The 16,060-nt window shown below is 41.6% G+C and overlaps 12 non-coding genes across 12 annotated transcripts; all 12 read right to left on the bottom strand.

Annotated features, from left to right (window-relative positions):
• Positions 1-3,786: 3,786 nt before the first annotated feature.
• trnag-gcc (transfer RNA glycine (anticodon GCC)) lies at positions 3,787-3,857 on the bottom strand. Its single transcript has one exon. It is a non-coding gene; the product is annotated as a tRNA-Gly (tRNA).
• A 573-nt stretch (positions 3,858-4,430) lies between these two features.
• trnag-gcc (transfer RNA glycine (anticodon GCC)) lies at positions 4,431-4,501 on the bottom strand. The gene has a single exon. It is a non-coding gene; the product is annotated as a tRNA-Gly (tRNA).
• A 713-nt stretch (positions 4,502-5,214) lies between these two features.
• trnag-gcc (transfer RNA glycine (anticodon GCC)) lies at positions 5,215-5,285 on the bottom strand. The gene has a single exon. It is a non-coding gene; the product is annotated as a tRNA-Gly (tRNA).
• A 97-nt stretch (positions 5,286-5,382) lies between these two features.
• On the bottom strand, positions 5,383-5,453 carry trnag-gcc (transfer RNA glycine (anticodon GCC)). The gene has a single exon. It is a non-coding gene; the product is annotated as a tRNA-Gly (tRNA).
• A 1,021-nt stretch (positions 5,454-6,474) lies between these two features.
• Positions 6,475-6,545, bottom strand: trnag-gcc (transfer RNA glycine (anticodon GCC)). The gene has a single exon. It is a non-coding gene; the product is annotated as a tRNA-Gly (tRNA).
• A 1,022-nt stretch (positions 6,546-7,567) lies between these two features.
• trnag-gcc (transfer RNA glycine (anticodon GCC)) lies at positions 7,568-7,638 on the bottom strand. Its single transcript has one exon. It is a non-coding gene; the product is annotated as a tRNA-Gly (tRNA).
• Positions 7,639-8,043: 405 nt separating this feature from the next.
• Positions 8,044-8,114, bottom strand: trnag-gcc (transfer RNA glycine (anticodon GCC)). The gene has a single exon. It is a non-coding gene; the product is annotated as a tRNA-Gly (tRNA).
• A 546-nt stretch (positions 8,115-8,660) lies between these two features.
• trnag-gcc (transfer RNA glycine (anticodon GCC)) lies at positions 8,661-8,731 on the bottom strand. Its single transcript has one exon. It is a non-coding gene; the product is annotated as a tRNA-Gly (tRNA).
• Positions 8,732-8,968: 237 nt separating this feature from the next.
• Positions 8,969-9,039, bottom strand: trnag-gcc (transfer RNA glycine (anticodon GCC)). The gene has a single exon. It is a non-coding gene; the product is annotated as a tRNA-Gly (tRNA).
• Positions 9,040-9,276: 237 nt separating this feature from the next.
• Positions 9,277-9,347, bottom strand: trnag-gcc (transfer RNA glycine (anticodon GCC)). Its single transcript has one exon. It is a non-coding gene; the product is annotated as a tRNA-Gly (tRNA).
• Positions 9,348-9,754: 407 nt separating this feature from the next.
• trnag-gcc (transfer RNA glycine (anticodon GCC)) lies at positions 9,755-9,825 on the bottom strand. Its single transcript has one exon. It is a non-coding gene; the product is annotated as a tRNA-Gly (tRNA).
• Positions 9,826-10,062: 237 nt separating this feature from the next.
• On the bottom strand, positions 10,063-10,133 carry trnag-gcc (transfer RNA glycine (anticodon GCC)). The gene has a single exon. It is a non-coding gene; the product is annotated as a tRNA-Gly (tRNA).
• Positions 10,134-16,060: the final 5,927 nt, after the last annotated feature.

Genomic DNA, 16,060 nt, shown 5'->3' with positions numbered 1-16,060 from the left:
CTCAGAGTCAGTGATCCTTGCTGTGCAATCAAATTCATCTTTGTTCTACAGATTGACAGTTTGATTTATAGTGTTTTGTTATGTGGCAGTTTGAGCCCAGATCTTGGCTTCGAGAAAAGAAGGAACCACTCAATTATTACCTTTTATGGCTTTATTCCACATCCACAATAGTGCTGTCATCCTGAAATGGCACCCTTGTGCTATTCAGTGCAGCACTCAGCATATTTTATGTTGACTGTTTATCATAACAATGAGGAGGATGACGGATTTGAGATTATCCAAATGTGATTTTGACCTTGTGTTAACAAGGAAAGGAAAACATCAAGATGATTTGCAAAGCAGCAGAAGAATTCTGAGATGAAGAGTGAAGTTGTTTAATATTTCACTGCTGTGTGAGATACTGAAGATATCCATACTGAACCTTGATACGAGGGTTACTGTACAAAACAAGGGTTGATGTAGAGGTATACTGCTGAAAAGTGGATAAAATGTGTGAGTGGAGACTGCAAGGTAGCTAGTCATTCAGAACAAGACCTGTGACCTATTTGACAGGAAAGTGAACAGCATGAGTTTAACATGAAAAATGAGTGAGAACAAAGAGCCACTAATCACTAATGCCAAGAGAAAAAAACCTCACCATGTGAATGAAAACAACAAAGTCAAATAAAACAAAAACAAATGAGATTCATGTGAACATCTGAGAAAATAGCCGAGTAGAGAACAGTAAAATACTCCCCACGCATTTAGTACAAAGTACGTTCAAAAGCATCATTTACTTGAGTGTTTCTGTTTTTAATGTACTTTATACTTCTATTTCATTACATTTCAGAGGCCAATATTTTGGAGTTTTTATCTGATGGTTATAGTTAACCTTTCTAGATTATGAGAAAACATGGTCATTTTATAAAATTTGATCCATTGTTTTATACAGTATCAAGAGGAGAGATGAACACTGATATTATGTTCAAACAGCAAGAAGTTTAAGCAGGAAGTAGTGTGATATATTAAACAGCACACTGAAATGAGAGGCAGTGGAGGTTGGGATGACTGGGTGGAAGTACAAAGCATCTGAGATCATGGTTTGTGTCCTGTCTTCTCCGTTTGTTTCAGCCTTTTTTCTTTAACAATGCTAGCCATGTTTCCCAAACCAATTTAATTACCAAACCTGCCTGGTTTATCTATTATCTGGTTTGCTTTTAGGTGAGTTTGTCGTCATTTTCTGTTGTTATTTGCGGAACAGTGCAATCACATACATACATAACTTCTCTTTATTGTCACAGCTGCAAACTGAGACACAACAAAGACATTGAACATTGTATTTCCTACATTTATTCTAAATGTCACAGACCTTCTACAGTTAAAAAAAGACCTCACTTGAAATATATTTTAAAAATGCTGCAAAATGAACACACTGAAATCCCTCCTGCTCTGTGACTCAGTTTCAAAGTGTAATCAGTGAAATCAGCTGCTGCAGTGTTGGCTGGAACGGAAACTAGCAGACTCTTGAATCTCAATGGGACATGATTGAAAACCATTTCCACGGTGTACAGTTCTGTATGCCTGCTTTTTTTTTTATACGCCTGCTTTTTTCACTTTAATGACCAGGTTGACATGTTATGGAAACTGGTATGTACATTGGTTACCTAACCCAATATATAACAGAAGACTTCAGTTATTAGTTTGGTGAGCATCCCTGAGGCCTCTCAGTCTGCAAAACTGAACATACAGTATGTGCAGTATGATTATTGTGAAATCCATATTGATCCAGCTACTATACGTAAGTGCCTGAAGGTTACATTTTGTTGTCTGAAGATTTCACCCCTCACCCCAAGTGCACCATGATTACTTTATTGTGTGCATCCTTAGACTGACCCAATGAGAAAACTATTATTTTCTTGGCTGCTTTTAATGTAATTTGTTTTATTGCACCAGACATACTAGCAAAAATCAAACTAAAAACATAATCTTGTTTTTACTGTTAATACTTAAAATACAATTGAACTTGGGAAATAAGGCTAGCCTTACTTTTGTAGGTTTTGTTTTTTTTGTCTTGTAAACCGAGCTGTCAGAAAATACTGTGGAAATGAAAAGAAATATCTGGATTCACGGTAATCAGTTTTATGTCATTCTGTATATCTACAGCAACATTCTGTTATTTTAACCTTGATATAAAACATGCTTTTCTGCATTTTTTGTATTTTTAGTATCACAAAAGTATGACCCACAATGTAACACAACAGTTGCTGAATTACATTCAAAGCAGCTGCTCAGTATTTTTGTATACATCTTAAAATACTCACGAGATGACAGATACATAAAGATTTGAAAATTTTCAGGCCAAATAGATACCAACAAATGTTAGGTTATGAATGGATGACCAATTAATTTATTTCTGTTAAGAAATACCTACCTTGACAGTGAGAGGCAGAGATTAAAAATACATTTTTGTGATGATTGATACTGTATTTAGTGCATTAATTTAGCATTTTTAAATTCAAAGCTCAGGACTGAACTGGCACCGCTGAAGATTAAAAAAAATGTGACACCAAATGAATTGTGAGACGAATGGCTTACAGACGAGGAGCCTACCCCCTTTTGTTTTTTTTCCCCCCTTCTTGTAAAATATGACATTATTTCCCATTACTTAAAGTGCCATTGTGGTAACCTGACAATTCGATGATTGGTCTACTACCCACATACTCAATATTCCCAGACAGACAACTCATTTCCCTGAAATACATAATAACAATATATTCACATCAGGTTATAATAATGCTGTCATTGGTGACCTACATTTATGGTGGTAAAGCATTAATCATACAACCTACAGGGAGGAGAGCTGCAGCCTGCTATGCCCCAAAGGAGGCCATTCAGGCAAGGGAACCAGGGGAGCCCGTGTCTCTTTCTGGAACAATAACACACATTACTAAATGCTGGGGTTGTAGAAGGTTACCTCACAGAAGTGCACAGGGGTTTGTGTGTGTGGATTGTGGGTGTGTTGTGGTAGCCCACTGGCCCTTTTGATACTCAAAGGAGTTGTTTTGAAAGTGACAGATTAATTGCTGGTTTCTGCTCAACCCTGAATACACTACAGGATCTGTACCCATGGGAGGCAGAAGCCAAAGTTTCAAATTAATCAAACATGAGCTGAGGAAGGCAATGTAGACAAAAACGATTTTAAGAACTACATTCAATAAAGACAAGGCTTGAATTTGTAGGGACCAATGTGAGCAAGAGCTGTGTGAACTCAGGAAAATGTTTTTTCATTTCATCAGTGGTACCTTTTAGAATTAGGAAAACATCTAATAATCTGCTAGAGAGAGTGGCAGTATCCATCTGAAAATACGTGTCATCATCAGTGCACTGATGATTAGATTTTGAATCCAGTGTCATCATATGTACAAATTACAATTTCAATTACAGTTTGCACCAGTCCCACTTCGGAATTCCAGAAAAAAATTGATTTAGTAAATTCACTGGACTGAATTTAGGAATTCACTGTCCCACCGGGACTAATCCTCTTTGAGTTTTGGGATCCCCTGACTTTCCCTGCAATGCCAAGATGAGGTACCTGTCAGCACAGGTTTGGCTGATGTATGACAAAGTATAAGAAGTAATTGCATTGGCCGGGAATCAGACCCAGGTCTCCCGCATGGCAGGTGAGAATTCTACCACTGAACCACCAATGCTCGATATAGATCAGTTCATGTCAAATCGTTTGCACCAGTCCCACTTCGCGATTCCAGAAAAGGTTTGGCTGATGTATAACAAAGTATAAGAAGTCATTGCATTGGCCAGGAATCGGACCCGGGTCTCCCGCGTGGCAGGCGAGAATTCTACCACTGAACCACCAATGCTTGATATAGATAGCTTCATGTCATATCGTTTGCACCAGTCTCACTTTGGGATACCAGAAAAAATTTGATTTCAGTAAAAGATAGACTAGATTGCCATTAAATTATGCCCAGGAATTCACTGTCCCACCGGGACTAATCCTCTTTGAGTTTGGGATCCGCTGACTTTCCCTGCAATGCCAAGATGAGGTACGTGTCAGCACAGGTTTGGCTGATGTATGACAAAGTATAAGAAGTCAGTGCATTGGCCAGGAATCGGACCCGGGTCTCCCGCGTGGCAGGCGAGAATTCTACCACTGAACCACCAATGCTTGATATAGATTGCTTCATGTCATATCGTTTGCACCAGTCCCACTTCGCGATTCCAGAAAAGGTTTGGCTGATGTATAACAAAGTATAAGAAGTCATTGCATTGGCCGGGAATCGGGCCCAGGTCTCCCGCATGGCAGGCAAGGATTCTACCACTGAACCACCAATGCTCGATATAGATGGCTTCATGTCATATCATTTGCACCAGTCCCACTTCGCGATTCCAGAAAAGGTTTGGCTGATGTATAACAAAGTATAAGAAGTCATTGCATTGGCTGGGAATCGGACCCAGGTCTCCCGCGTGGCAGGCGAGAATTCTACCACTGAACCACCAATGCTTGATATAGATTGCTTCATGTCATAGTGTTTGCACCAGTCCCACTTAGGGATTCCAGAAAAAATTGATTTAAGTAAATGATGGACTAGATTGCCATTAAATTATGCCCAGGAATTCACTGTCCCACCGGGACTAATCCTCTTTGAGTTTTGGGATCCCCTGACTTTCCCTGCAATGCCAAGATGAGGTACGTGTCAGCACAGGTTTGGCTGATGTATGACAAAGTATAAGAAGTCATTGCATTGGCCGGGAATCGGACACAGGTCTCCCGCGTGGCAGGCGAGAATTCTACCACTGAATCACCAATGCTGGATATGGATTGCTTCATGTCATAGAGTTTGCACCAGTCCCACTTAGGGATTCCAGAAAAAATTTGATTTCAGTAAAAGTTAGACTAGATTGCCATTAAATTATGCCCAGGAATTCACTGTCCTACTGGGACTAATCCTCTTGAGTTTTGGGATCCCCTGACTTTCCCTGCAATGCCAAGATGAGGTACCTGTCAGCACAGGTTTGGCTGATGTATGACAAAGTATAAGAAGTCATTGCTTTGGCCGGGAATCGGACCCAGGTCTCCCACGTGGCAGGCAAGAATTCGACCACTGAACCACCAATGCTTGGTATGGATTGCTTCATGTCATAGAGTTTGCACCAGTCCCACTTCGCGATTCCAGAAAAGGTTTGGCTGATGTATAACAAAGTATAAGAAGTCATTGCATTGGCCGGGAATCGGACCCGGGTCTCCCGCGTGGCAGGCGAGAATTCTACCATTGAACCACCAATGCTTGATGTAAATAGCTTTATGTCATATCGTTTGCACCAGTCCCACTTCGCGATTCCAGAAAAGGTTTGGCTGATGTATAACAAAGTATAAGAAGTCATTGCATTGGCCGGGAATCGGACCCGGGTCTCCCGCGTGGCAGGCGAGAATTCTACCATTGAACCACCAATGCTTGATGTAAATAGCTTTATGTCATATCGTTTGCACCAGTCCCACTTAGGGATTCCAGAAAAAATTTGATTTCAGTAAAAGATAGACTAGATTGCCATTAAATTATGCCCAGGAATTCACTGTCCCACCGGGACTAATCCTCTTTGTGTTTGGGATCCGCTGACTTTCCCTGCAATGCCAAGATGAGGTACGTGTCAGCACAGGTTTGGCTGATGTATGACAAAGTATAAGAAGTCACTGCATTGGCCAAGAATCAGACCCGGGTCTCCCGCGTGGCAGGCAAGAATTCTACCACTGCACCACCAATGCTCAATATAGATTGCTTCATGTCATATCATTTGCACCAGTCCCACTTTGCGATTCCAGAAAAGGTTTGGCTGATGTATAACAAAGTATAAGAAGTCATTGCATTGGCCGGGAATCGGACCCGGGTCTCCCGCGTGGCAGGCGAGAATTCTACCACTGAACCGCCAATGCTTGATGTAAATAGCTGTATGTCATATCGTTTGCACCAGTCCCACTTAGGGATTCCAGAAAAAAATTGATTTAAGTAAAAGATAGACTAGATTGCCATTAAATTATGCTCAGGAATTCACTGTCCTACTGGGACTAATCCTCTTGAGTTTTGGGATCCCCTGACTTTCCCTGCAATGCCAAGATGAGGTACGTGTCAGCACAGGTTTGGCTGATGTATGACAAAGTATAAGAAGTCATTGCATTGGCCGGGAATCGGACCCAGGTCTCCCGCGTGGCAGGCGAGAAATCTTCCACTGAACCACCAATGCTGGATATGGATTGCTTCATGTCATAGAGTTTGCACCAGTCCCACTTAGGGATTCCAGAAAAAATTTGATTTCAGTAAAAGTTAGACTAGATTACCATTAAATTATGCCCAGGAATTCACTGTCCTACTGGGACTAATCCTCTTGAGTTTTGGGATCCCCTGACTTTCCCTGCAATGCCAAGATGAGGTACCTGTCAGCACAGTTTTGGCTGATGTATGACAAAGTATACGAAGTCATTGCATTGGCCGGGAATCGGACCCGGGTCTCCCACGTGGCAGGCGAGAATTCTACCACTGAACCACCAATGCTGGATATGGATTGCTTCATGTCATAGAGTTTGCACCAGTCCCACTTAGGGATTCCAGAAAAAATTTGATTTCAGTAAAAGATAGACTAGATTGCCATTAAATTATGCTCAGGAATTCACTGTCCTACTGGGACTAATCCTCTTGAGTTTTGGGATCCCCTGACTTTCCCTGCAATGCCAAGATGAGGTACCTGTCAGCACAGGTTTGGCTGATGTATGACAAAGTATAAGAAGTCATTGCATTGGCTGGGAATCGGACCCGGGTCTCCCGCGTGGCAGGCGAGAATTCTACCACTGAACCACCAATGCTGGATATGGATTGCTTCATGTCATAGAGTTTGCACCAGTCCCACTTAGGGATTCCAGAAAAGGTTTGGCTGATGTATAACAAAGTATAAGAAGTCATTGCATTGGCCGGGAATCGGACCCGGGTCTCCCGCGTGGCAGGCGAGAATTCTACCACTGAACCGCCAATGCTTGATGTAAATAGCTGTATGTCATATCGTTTGCACCAGTCCCACTTAGGGATTCCAGAAAAAAATTGATTTAAGTAAATGATGGACTAGATTGCCATTAAATTATGCCCAGGAATTCACTGTCCCACCGGGACTAATCCTCTTTGAGTTTTGGGATCCCCTGACTTTCCCTGCAATGCCAAGATGAGGTACGTGTCAGCACAGGTTTGGCTGATGTATGACAAAGTATAAGAAGTCATTGCATTGGCCGGGAATCGGACCCAGGTCTCCCGTGTGGCAGGCGAGAAATCTACCACTGAACCACCAATGCTGGATATGGATTGCTTCATGTCATAGAGTTTGCACCAGTCCCACTTAGGGATTCCAGAAAAAATTTGATTTCAGTAAAAGTTAGACTAGATTACCATTAAATTATGCCCAGGAATTCACTGTCCTACTGGGACTAATCCTCTTGAGTTTTGGGATCCCCTGACTTTCCCTGCAATGCCAAGATGAGGTACCTGTCAGCACAGGTTTGGCTGATGTATGACAAAGTATACGAAGTCATTGCATTGGCCGGGAATCGGACCCGGGTCTCCCACGTGGCAGGCGAGAATTCTACCACTGAACCACCAATGCTGGATATGGATTGCTTCATGTCATAGAGTTTGCACCAGTCCCACTTAGGGATTCCAGAAAAAATTTGATTTCAGTAAAAGATAGACTAGATTGCCATTAAATTATGCCCAGGAATTCACTGTCCCACTGGGACTAATCCTCTTGAGTTTTGGGATCCCCTGACTTTCCCTGCAATGCCAAGATGAGGTACGTGTCAGCACAGGTTTGGCTGATGTATGACAAAGTATAAGAAGTCATTGCTTTGGCCGGGAATCAGACCCAGGTCTCCCACGTGGCAGGCGAGAATTCTACCACTGAACCACCAATGCTTGATATGGATTGCTTCATGTCATAGAGTTTGCACCAGTCCCACTTCGCGATTCCAGAAAAGGTTTGGCTGATGTATAACAAAGTATAAGAAGTCATTGCATTGGCCGGGAATCGGACCCGGGTCTCCCGCGTGGCAGGCGAGAATTCTACCACTGAACCACCAATGCTTGATGTAAATAGCGTTATGTCATATCGTTTGCACCAGTCCCACTTAGGGATTCCAGAAAAAAAATTGATTTCAGTAAATGATGGACTAGATTGCCATTAAATTATGCCCAGGAATTCACTGTCCCACTGGGACTAATCCTCTTTGAGTTTTGGGCTCCCCTGACTTTCCCTGCAATGCTAAGATGAGGTACAATCAGCACAGGTTTGGCTGATGTATGACAAAGTATAAGAAGTCATTGCATTGGCCGGGAATCGGACCCGGGTCTCCCGCGTGGCAGGTGAGAATTCTACCACTGAACCACCAATGCTGGATATGGACTGCTTCATGTCATAGAGTTTGCACCAGTCCCACTTAGGGATTCCAGAAAAAATTTGATTTCAGTAAAAGTTAGACTAGATTGCCATTAAATTATGCTCAGGAATTCACTGTCCTACTGGGACTAATCCTCTTGAGTTTTGGGATCCCCTGACTTTCCCTGCAATGCCAAGATGAGGTACCTGTCAGCACAGGTTTGGCTGATGTATGACAAAGTATAAGAAGTCATTGCATTGGCCGGGAATCGGACCCTGGTCTCCCGCGTGGCAGGCGAGAATTCTACCACTGAACCACCAATGCTGGATATGGATTGCTTCATGTCATAGAGTTTGCACCAGTCCCACTTAGGGATTCCAGAAAAAATTTGATTTCAGTAAAAGTTAGACTAGATTGCCATTAAATTATGCTCAGGAATTCACTGTCCTACTGGGACTAATCCTCTTGAGTTTTGGGATCCCCTGACTTTCCCTGCAATGCCAAGATGAGGTACCTGTCAGCACAGGTTTGGCTGATGTATGACAAAGTATAAGAAGTCATTGCATTGGCCGGGAATCGGACCCTGGTCTCCCGCGTGGCAGGCGAGAATTCTACCACTGAACCACCAATGCTGGATATGGATTGTTTCATGTCATAGAGTTTGCACCAGTCCCACTTAGGGATTCCAGAAAAAATTTGATTTCAGTAAAAGATAGACTAGATTGCCATTAAATTATGCTCAGGAATTCACTGTCCTACTGGGACTAATCCTCTTGAGTTTTGGGATCCCCTGACTTTCCCTGCAATGCCAAGATGAGGTACCTGTCAGCACAGGTTTGGCTGATGTATGACAAAGTATAAGAAGACATTGCATTGGCCGGGAATCGGACCCGGGTCTCCCGCGTGGCAGGCGAGAATTCTACCACTGAACCACCAATGCTGGATATGGATTGCTTCATGTCATAGAGTTTGCACCAGTCCCACTTAGGGATTCCAGAAAAGGTTTGGCTGATGTATAACAAAGTATAAGAAGTCATTGCATTGGCCGGGAATCGGACCCGGGTCTCCCGCGTGGCAGGGGAGAATTCTACCACTGAACCGCCAATGCTTGATGTAAATAGCTGTATGTCATATCGTTTGCACCAGTCCCACTTAGGGATTCCAGAAAAAAAATTGATTTCAGTAAATGATGGACTAGATTGCCATTAAATTATGCCCAGGAATTCACTGTCCCACCGGGACTAATCCTCTTTGAGTTTTGGGATCCCCTGACTTTCCCTGCAATGCCAAGATGAGGTATGTGTCAGCACAGGTTTGGCTGATGTATGACAAAGTATAAGAAGCCATTGCATTGGCCGGGAATCGGACCCGGGTCTCCCGCGTGGCAGGCGAGAATTCTACCACTGAACCACCAATGCTGGATATGGACTGCTTCATGTCATAGAGTTTGCACCAGTCCCACTTAGGGATTCCAGAAAAAATTTGATTTCAGTAAACGTTAGACTAGATTGCCATTAAATTATGCTCAGGAATTCACTGTCCTACTGGGACTAATCCTCTTGAGTTTTGGGATCCCCTGACTTTCCCTGCAATGCCAAGATGAGGTACCTGTCAGCACAAGTTTGGCTGATGTATGACAAAGTATAAGAAGTCATTGCATTGGCCGGGAATCGGACCCGGGTCTCCCGCGTGGCAGGCGAGAATTCTACCACTGAACCACCAATACTGGATATGGATTGCTTCATGTCATAGAGTTTGCACCAGTCCCACTTAGGGATTCCAGAAAAAATTTGATTTCAGTAAAAGATAGACTAGATTGCCATTAAATTATGCCCAGGAATTCACTGTCCCACTGGGACTAATCCTCTTGAGTTTTGGGATCCCCTGACTTTCCCTGCAATGCCAAGATGAGGTACCTGTCAGCACAGGTTTGGCTGATGTATGACAAAGTATAAGAAGTCATTGCTTTGGCCAGGAATCGGACCCAGGTCTCCCACGTGGCAGGCGAGAATTCTACCACTGAACCACTAATGCTTGATATGGATTGCTCCATGTCATAGAGTTTGCACCAGTCCCACTTCGCGATTCCAGAAAAGGTTTGGCTGATGTATAACAAAGTATAAGAAGTCATTGCATTGGCCGGGAATCGGACCCGGGTCTCCCGCGTGGCAGGTGAGAATTCCACCACTGAACCACCAATGCTTGATGTAAAGAGCTTCATGTCATATCGTTTGCACCAGTTCCACTTAGGGATTCCAGAAAAAATTGATTTCAGTAAATGAGCTTTATATGCATGTGAAATTATTAATTCATATGAACAAATACTGCTTTTCTTAGTACTAACTTCTATTTTCACTGCTACAATTCCAAATTAATTTACTATTTGTATTATGTACATATGTTTTATTTTTAATTAAGATAAACTGTTGAGGACACAGAAAAAGGAATCACAACACGTTGTTGTCATTCAAATGGTTCATAATGTGAACAACAAGCTGGCAGTCGTCATGGAAAAAAAAAAATTGCCTGTTGTTGTTTGTAATTCTGCATGCCAGCAAAGTCAATCTGTATCTGAGCAGCAAAATGCAACTAAAACAGAATTTCGAAGAAGATGAAGAAGGAGAAGATGATGAAAAAGACGTGGAAGAAAATCTACTATAAATGAGTACACTGTCAACAGCAGTTAAGAATTCATGTCATCACAATCTTCCCTGATGGACGCATATTTTCTAGTGCCTCTGGGACAGAATATTATCAAGTTAATGTAAAACTAACATCATTATGTCTGCCAACCAGAACAGCTTAACAGCAGGGAGCTGTGTTCTCAATAACCTCTCCCCCACTGTTTCTTGTTACAGATTAATGAACTCAGTGTCAAGCAGCACTTCATTTCCTTTTGCCCTCAGTGAATGTATATTCATCATTAACAGATAAACAAACATGGAAACTTGTGTTACCTCATTACTTGCACTGGGCTGCAGTATTTTATATGGGAATGTTAAATGGTTTGTGGATCTCCACTGTTATGCAACATGGCATTTTTTTAAACCACTGACATTTAACTTGTAGATTCTGCACAAAATTGAAACACAACAGCAGTCTTAACCATCTTTCTAAGCTGCTGTTTGTCATTGGGAGCTGTATATCTTCGTATCCATTCTGTTCCTTCAACAGATTAAACTGTGATGCATACATTAGTAGAGGTAACAAAAAGATTATTATATTACAAATTATATATACTGTGTGAGAATGGGACAAATTTAAGGAGCTGATTCAGCAGCTGCAGCAGAGAAGAAGGTGTTGGTTTGACTGTGGCTGCAGCAGGTCAGAACTCCATGTCTGGAGAGGTACCGCTCTGCACTCAGCCGACCTTCTTCATGCATACGTTCACTGGCGGAGAGTCAGGGGCATGGTTGTACATGGGTTGGTCCTCGCAAGCCCATTGCCAATATAAATAAAATGCAGCTGTTACTAATTTTATTAGTTACACCTGTATAGGTCTTGTGAATATAAGGTTAGAAAATAATTGAGTAAGACCCTGCACTATATATGTACATACAATATACATTTCTACAAATTAATATTAATTAATTCATATCACTACCAGGCATTTTACATCTGTTTCAAATCAACAAAATACGATTCCAGACATATATGATAATGGCCTCCAAACAAGCCAAAAGCTTCCAAAGCCAGATTTCCAGCTGAGGGGAGCTTTGATGCTAATGTGTGTTAAACAACCAGGTTAGAGTATCCCATTAAGAATGGATGGATGAATGGTGAAGGATGGATGGAGGGGAGACTTGAGGTCATATTCTCCATTCTCTCTCTCTCTTCATGAGTCAGAGGCAGTCAGGCTAGTCCGGATCCTCTGGTCCACTGGAGACTGAATCAGTTCCAGCAGAAATCATGTAGAAGTACAGGTCAGTACAGTACAGACAGACACACAGTTGATCCACAAATATTCATTACATTCATTTAGCTGACACATTTTATGCAAAGTGACTTACAACATGTGCATTCAACCATGTGGATAAAACCCCAAAATTGCAAAAATCATGCTTTGAACTTCATCAAACATGCTGAATTGTATTGGGGTGTATGGTTTGGCTGTGAATCGCACAGCAATCACCTGTATGACCTCAATGATCTACTAATTAACAGTTTTCAGAGGGAAAGCTGTCTGACACATTGACCCTGACCACACACCAACCTAAAGAGCCTCTGTTCACAATTATGTATGTATGTATGTATGTATGTATGTATGTATGTATGTATGTATGTATGTATGTATGTATGTATGTATGAATTAAGTATTGGTTCAGACTCTGTGGATTAAATGACACCTTAAGGCAGTTAAGTGGATAAATTTCCTATTTTTTATGTAATGGTGCAAATCCTCTGTAATTTCTAACAGGATGGTTTTGTTTTTTGGTCTGGAGGCTGATCAGTCTGAATGGGGTGAGGTGATATTTTTGAGATAAATTTCTGTTTTCCATCTTTTTACTTCTGGTTTTGCTCCTTCTGTGAGCTCATAACACCATGAAGCTGAGGACCAACACCTGTCAGTAAGCTGTAGCCACCAAAAAAGCACCATTGCTCCCAAAGGTGTTCACTAATTGGATGTGAAAGTATTTGCTTCTTTACTCAATTTATTGAGGGTTTTCCTTTAACTTGCCACCCATCAGTACTTTCTGTAGTTGCTCGATCACCAAGTCATGTCTTACATGGCTTACTACTCAGGGTTGAGGTGGGTGGGTGCGCTATAAGTCACTGGGTGTGACTTACAGCAGGGATGTGTATGACAGGCACAGTGCTAATGAAGTGGACTAAAAATAGACTTCTGGGGATGAACTGGTTGAGACATGATTTCTGTTTTAAATGTCATTTCAGAATCTGTTAGACGTGGCTTATATTTTGGTGCCTCACCAACACCTCTCCTCCCATAATTACTAGTGAAAAGAGCATGGTCTGCTGTTGAGTCAGAACTGATTAGCCACTTGTTGCCTGATTACACATATGACCCGTAAGTCACTCCATGAGAAACTTTTAATTTAATTTAGATTCAGGCTGTGCTGATTTAAGCAGATTGTGTGCTGAGAGACCAGTGAGACTCTTTGGTGACTCACAGCATTTCATCATCCTGTCTGGGATAATATCTAACCAGCATAGGTCAGATTTTCGACTGGAGATATGTACTTTACAATATGTGACAAATCCACTCCATGTCATACTGTATATTAGCTCCCAACCACTGTAGATTCTGCACACTGGCAAAGGTCCCATGAGCCTGGAAAAATACAGCAGCCTACAAACAAATGAGTTAAGTGCAGCATGAGATCATTAAAATGAACAGTGCTGCCATCTCACTTGCTGTGCCTCAGGCATTGGGAAGTCATGTTTGATGATTTCATGATTATGTCTATGCATTGCATAATAGAAAAAATTAATTGTCAATTTTGATATTACTTTGTGATAATGGGAAAATGAAACAATTATCCAGTACTTTTACCCCATGGGGCCAAAACTATTGAGTAAAATAGATTGAGGTTTACTGATGTGCTGTTTGAACACAACAGGCTTTTAAATGATTCGTCCTCCAGCGAGATCAAATTATTTTTGAAGAAAACTGCCTTCGCTCTTGCACATTTGTATAAAGGGAGTATTGTATTTAATGGATCCGACTATCCACCTTTGTCAGGCTGTTGCCAGCATCAAACATCCAAAATGTAGTATATAAGGTTGTCTGACATGATGATAAAAATTATAGAACCACACTTTGAACAACTACAATGACATTTCTCCACATTCTCGCATTTAGGTCATTTGAGGATCTGGGGGCTTTGCAGCCTTTAGAAACCCTTTGAAATGAAGGAAATGGCTTATGTCAGCTAACAATTCTTCCGAACTCAAATTGTGCTCTGTGGATTAGAAAATAAGTGTATCCTTCTTGAGTGAAGCACAGTTGACTTGTCTAGACTTAAGTTACACAGAGCCTGACAAACCACAAAGAGCTCAAGTATCATAAATGATCCACATGGGCATGAACGGCAAAAGGAAGCATTTTGTCTGTGTATTTTGTGATGGAGGCTATAACTGCAAGTGTACTGTTTTGTAACATGTGACTGTAGCCTTTCAGCTTGGAAAAGGTTGTTCGCCTTGGTTGATTTTCAGAATCCAGCAACAATGGGTCAGTGGGTCTAAAAATGGTGAAATTTAGAGGAAGTGTTTCTGTTTAGGGGAGCACACTGAGCTACCAAATACACGTGCACAATAAAGCCACTTCTCTCACTTGTGTTCTTAACATAAACATAGATTGCAGTAGGGTTCACTGGAGAGAAAGAAAAGAAGAAAGAAGGAAATAAAAAGAAAAGATGGCTAAAGCATCTAGACATACCAAGCCAGAAGGAAATCAGAGAAGCTATGGGGGAAGAGAGTTAAAGTGGGGGAGGGGGTTAACAGCAACACAGCTTGATGAAATACCAGTATCTTCTTAGCTAGTTTCTATATATGGTATTTTCCATGTAAGATGCAGCAGAAAAAAGGACTCAGCTCATTACAAATATTATCTAATCTAAACAACTAGAAAAATATTTCCGCAAGGGATCCCATTGCAGTCAGCCACAGTGAAGCTGAAACTGTACAATATGTAATTACAAAGTGACCATTTTGGACAGCACATGAAATGCAATTGAACACCAAGATGCTTCATCATTAATGAGCAAGAAAAGAACATCCTCATTCTTTACAGAAACAGTACCACAAAATATAAATGTATTTTCCAAGTTCTAATCCTCTATCCCTAAATTGACTGGATCTTCCTAACTCCAAAAACATTGGAGCACTTTTTTGATCTGCCATCTACTGTTGTTCCATCCACCAAACAGCTGCTCAGTCACGTGAGTTAAAAAAGGCAAAAACCACCTCAAGTGAGCTTGAAAAAGTATTTGCTCAACTGAGGAAGCATTTTAAAATTTAGCCACTTCCATCAACCTTTTCTGACGTGGTATGCGAATGTGGATAAACACAGCTGCTGACAAGCATCTTTTATCGACTCCTCAAAAAGCCTTGTTTGAGCATTATTAGTAGGTATTAATTATACAGTAGCTGTTTTGACAGTATCGCAGGTTGTGGATCCAACTGGGCCCACCCAACAATTGTGGGGGTGTTCCCAAATGATCCTGTATATATCAAACATGTTTGGTATTTACAACTTTAAATCCTGCAGGATGAAAGGAACATCAATGTCAGCGAGCTGCCTGGGAAGCGTCACCAGCTGGATGTTAACGATGAAACTTATTTTCTAACTCCCCTCCTTTTTTCACATTTTTTGTTTTCTGGTGCAAAATACTGGACAAACAACTGCAACCAACTGACATCATGATGGATTTCTTCCTGTACTTCCAGTTTAGAGAGGGGCAGCAGCCATATAGCTGCCGTGTGGCTTACTTATCACACAGCACATTATAGCTCATCACAGAGGACAGTGCTGAGGGCCACGTTTGGTCTGGGTCATGCAGTGAGATCCATGACTGAGCTGGGGGCTGCTCTGTTGGAATGAGCTCGATAGCCACCGCCAGATTTTTTTTTTTTTTTTTTTTTTTCTGCAGTCATGTTCGATCATGTGAGTTTCTGTCTCAAAACACCACTCAG

Source organism: Chaetodon trifascialis, chromosome 3 (genome assembly GCF_039877785.1).
Source record: "Chaetodon trifascialis isolate fChaTrf1 chromosome 3, fChaTrf1.hap1, whole genome shotgun sequence".
NCBI classification, from domain to species: Eukaryota; Metazoa; Chordata; class Actinopteri; order Chaetodontiformes; family Chaetodontidae; genus Chaetodon; species Chaetodon trifascialis.
This window is presented reverse-complemented; position numbering and strand designations above follow the sequence as displayed.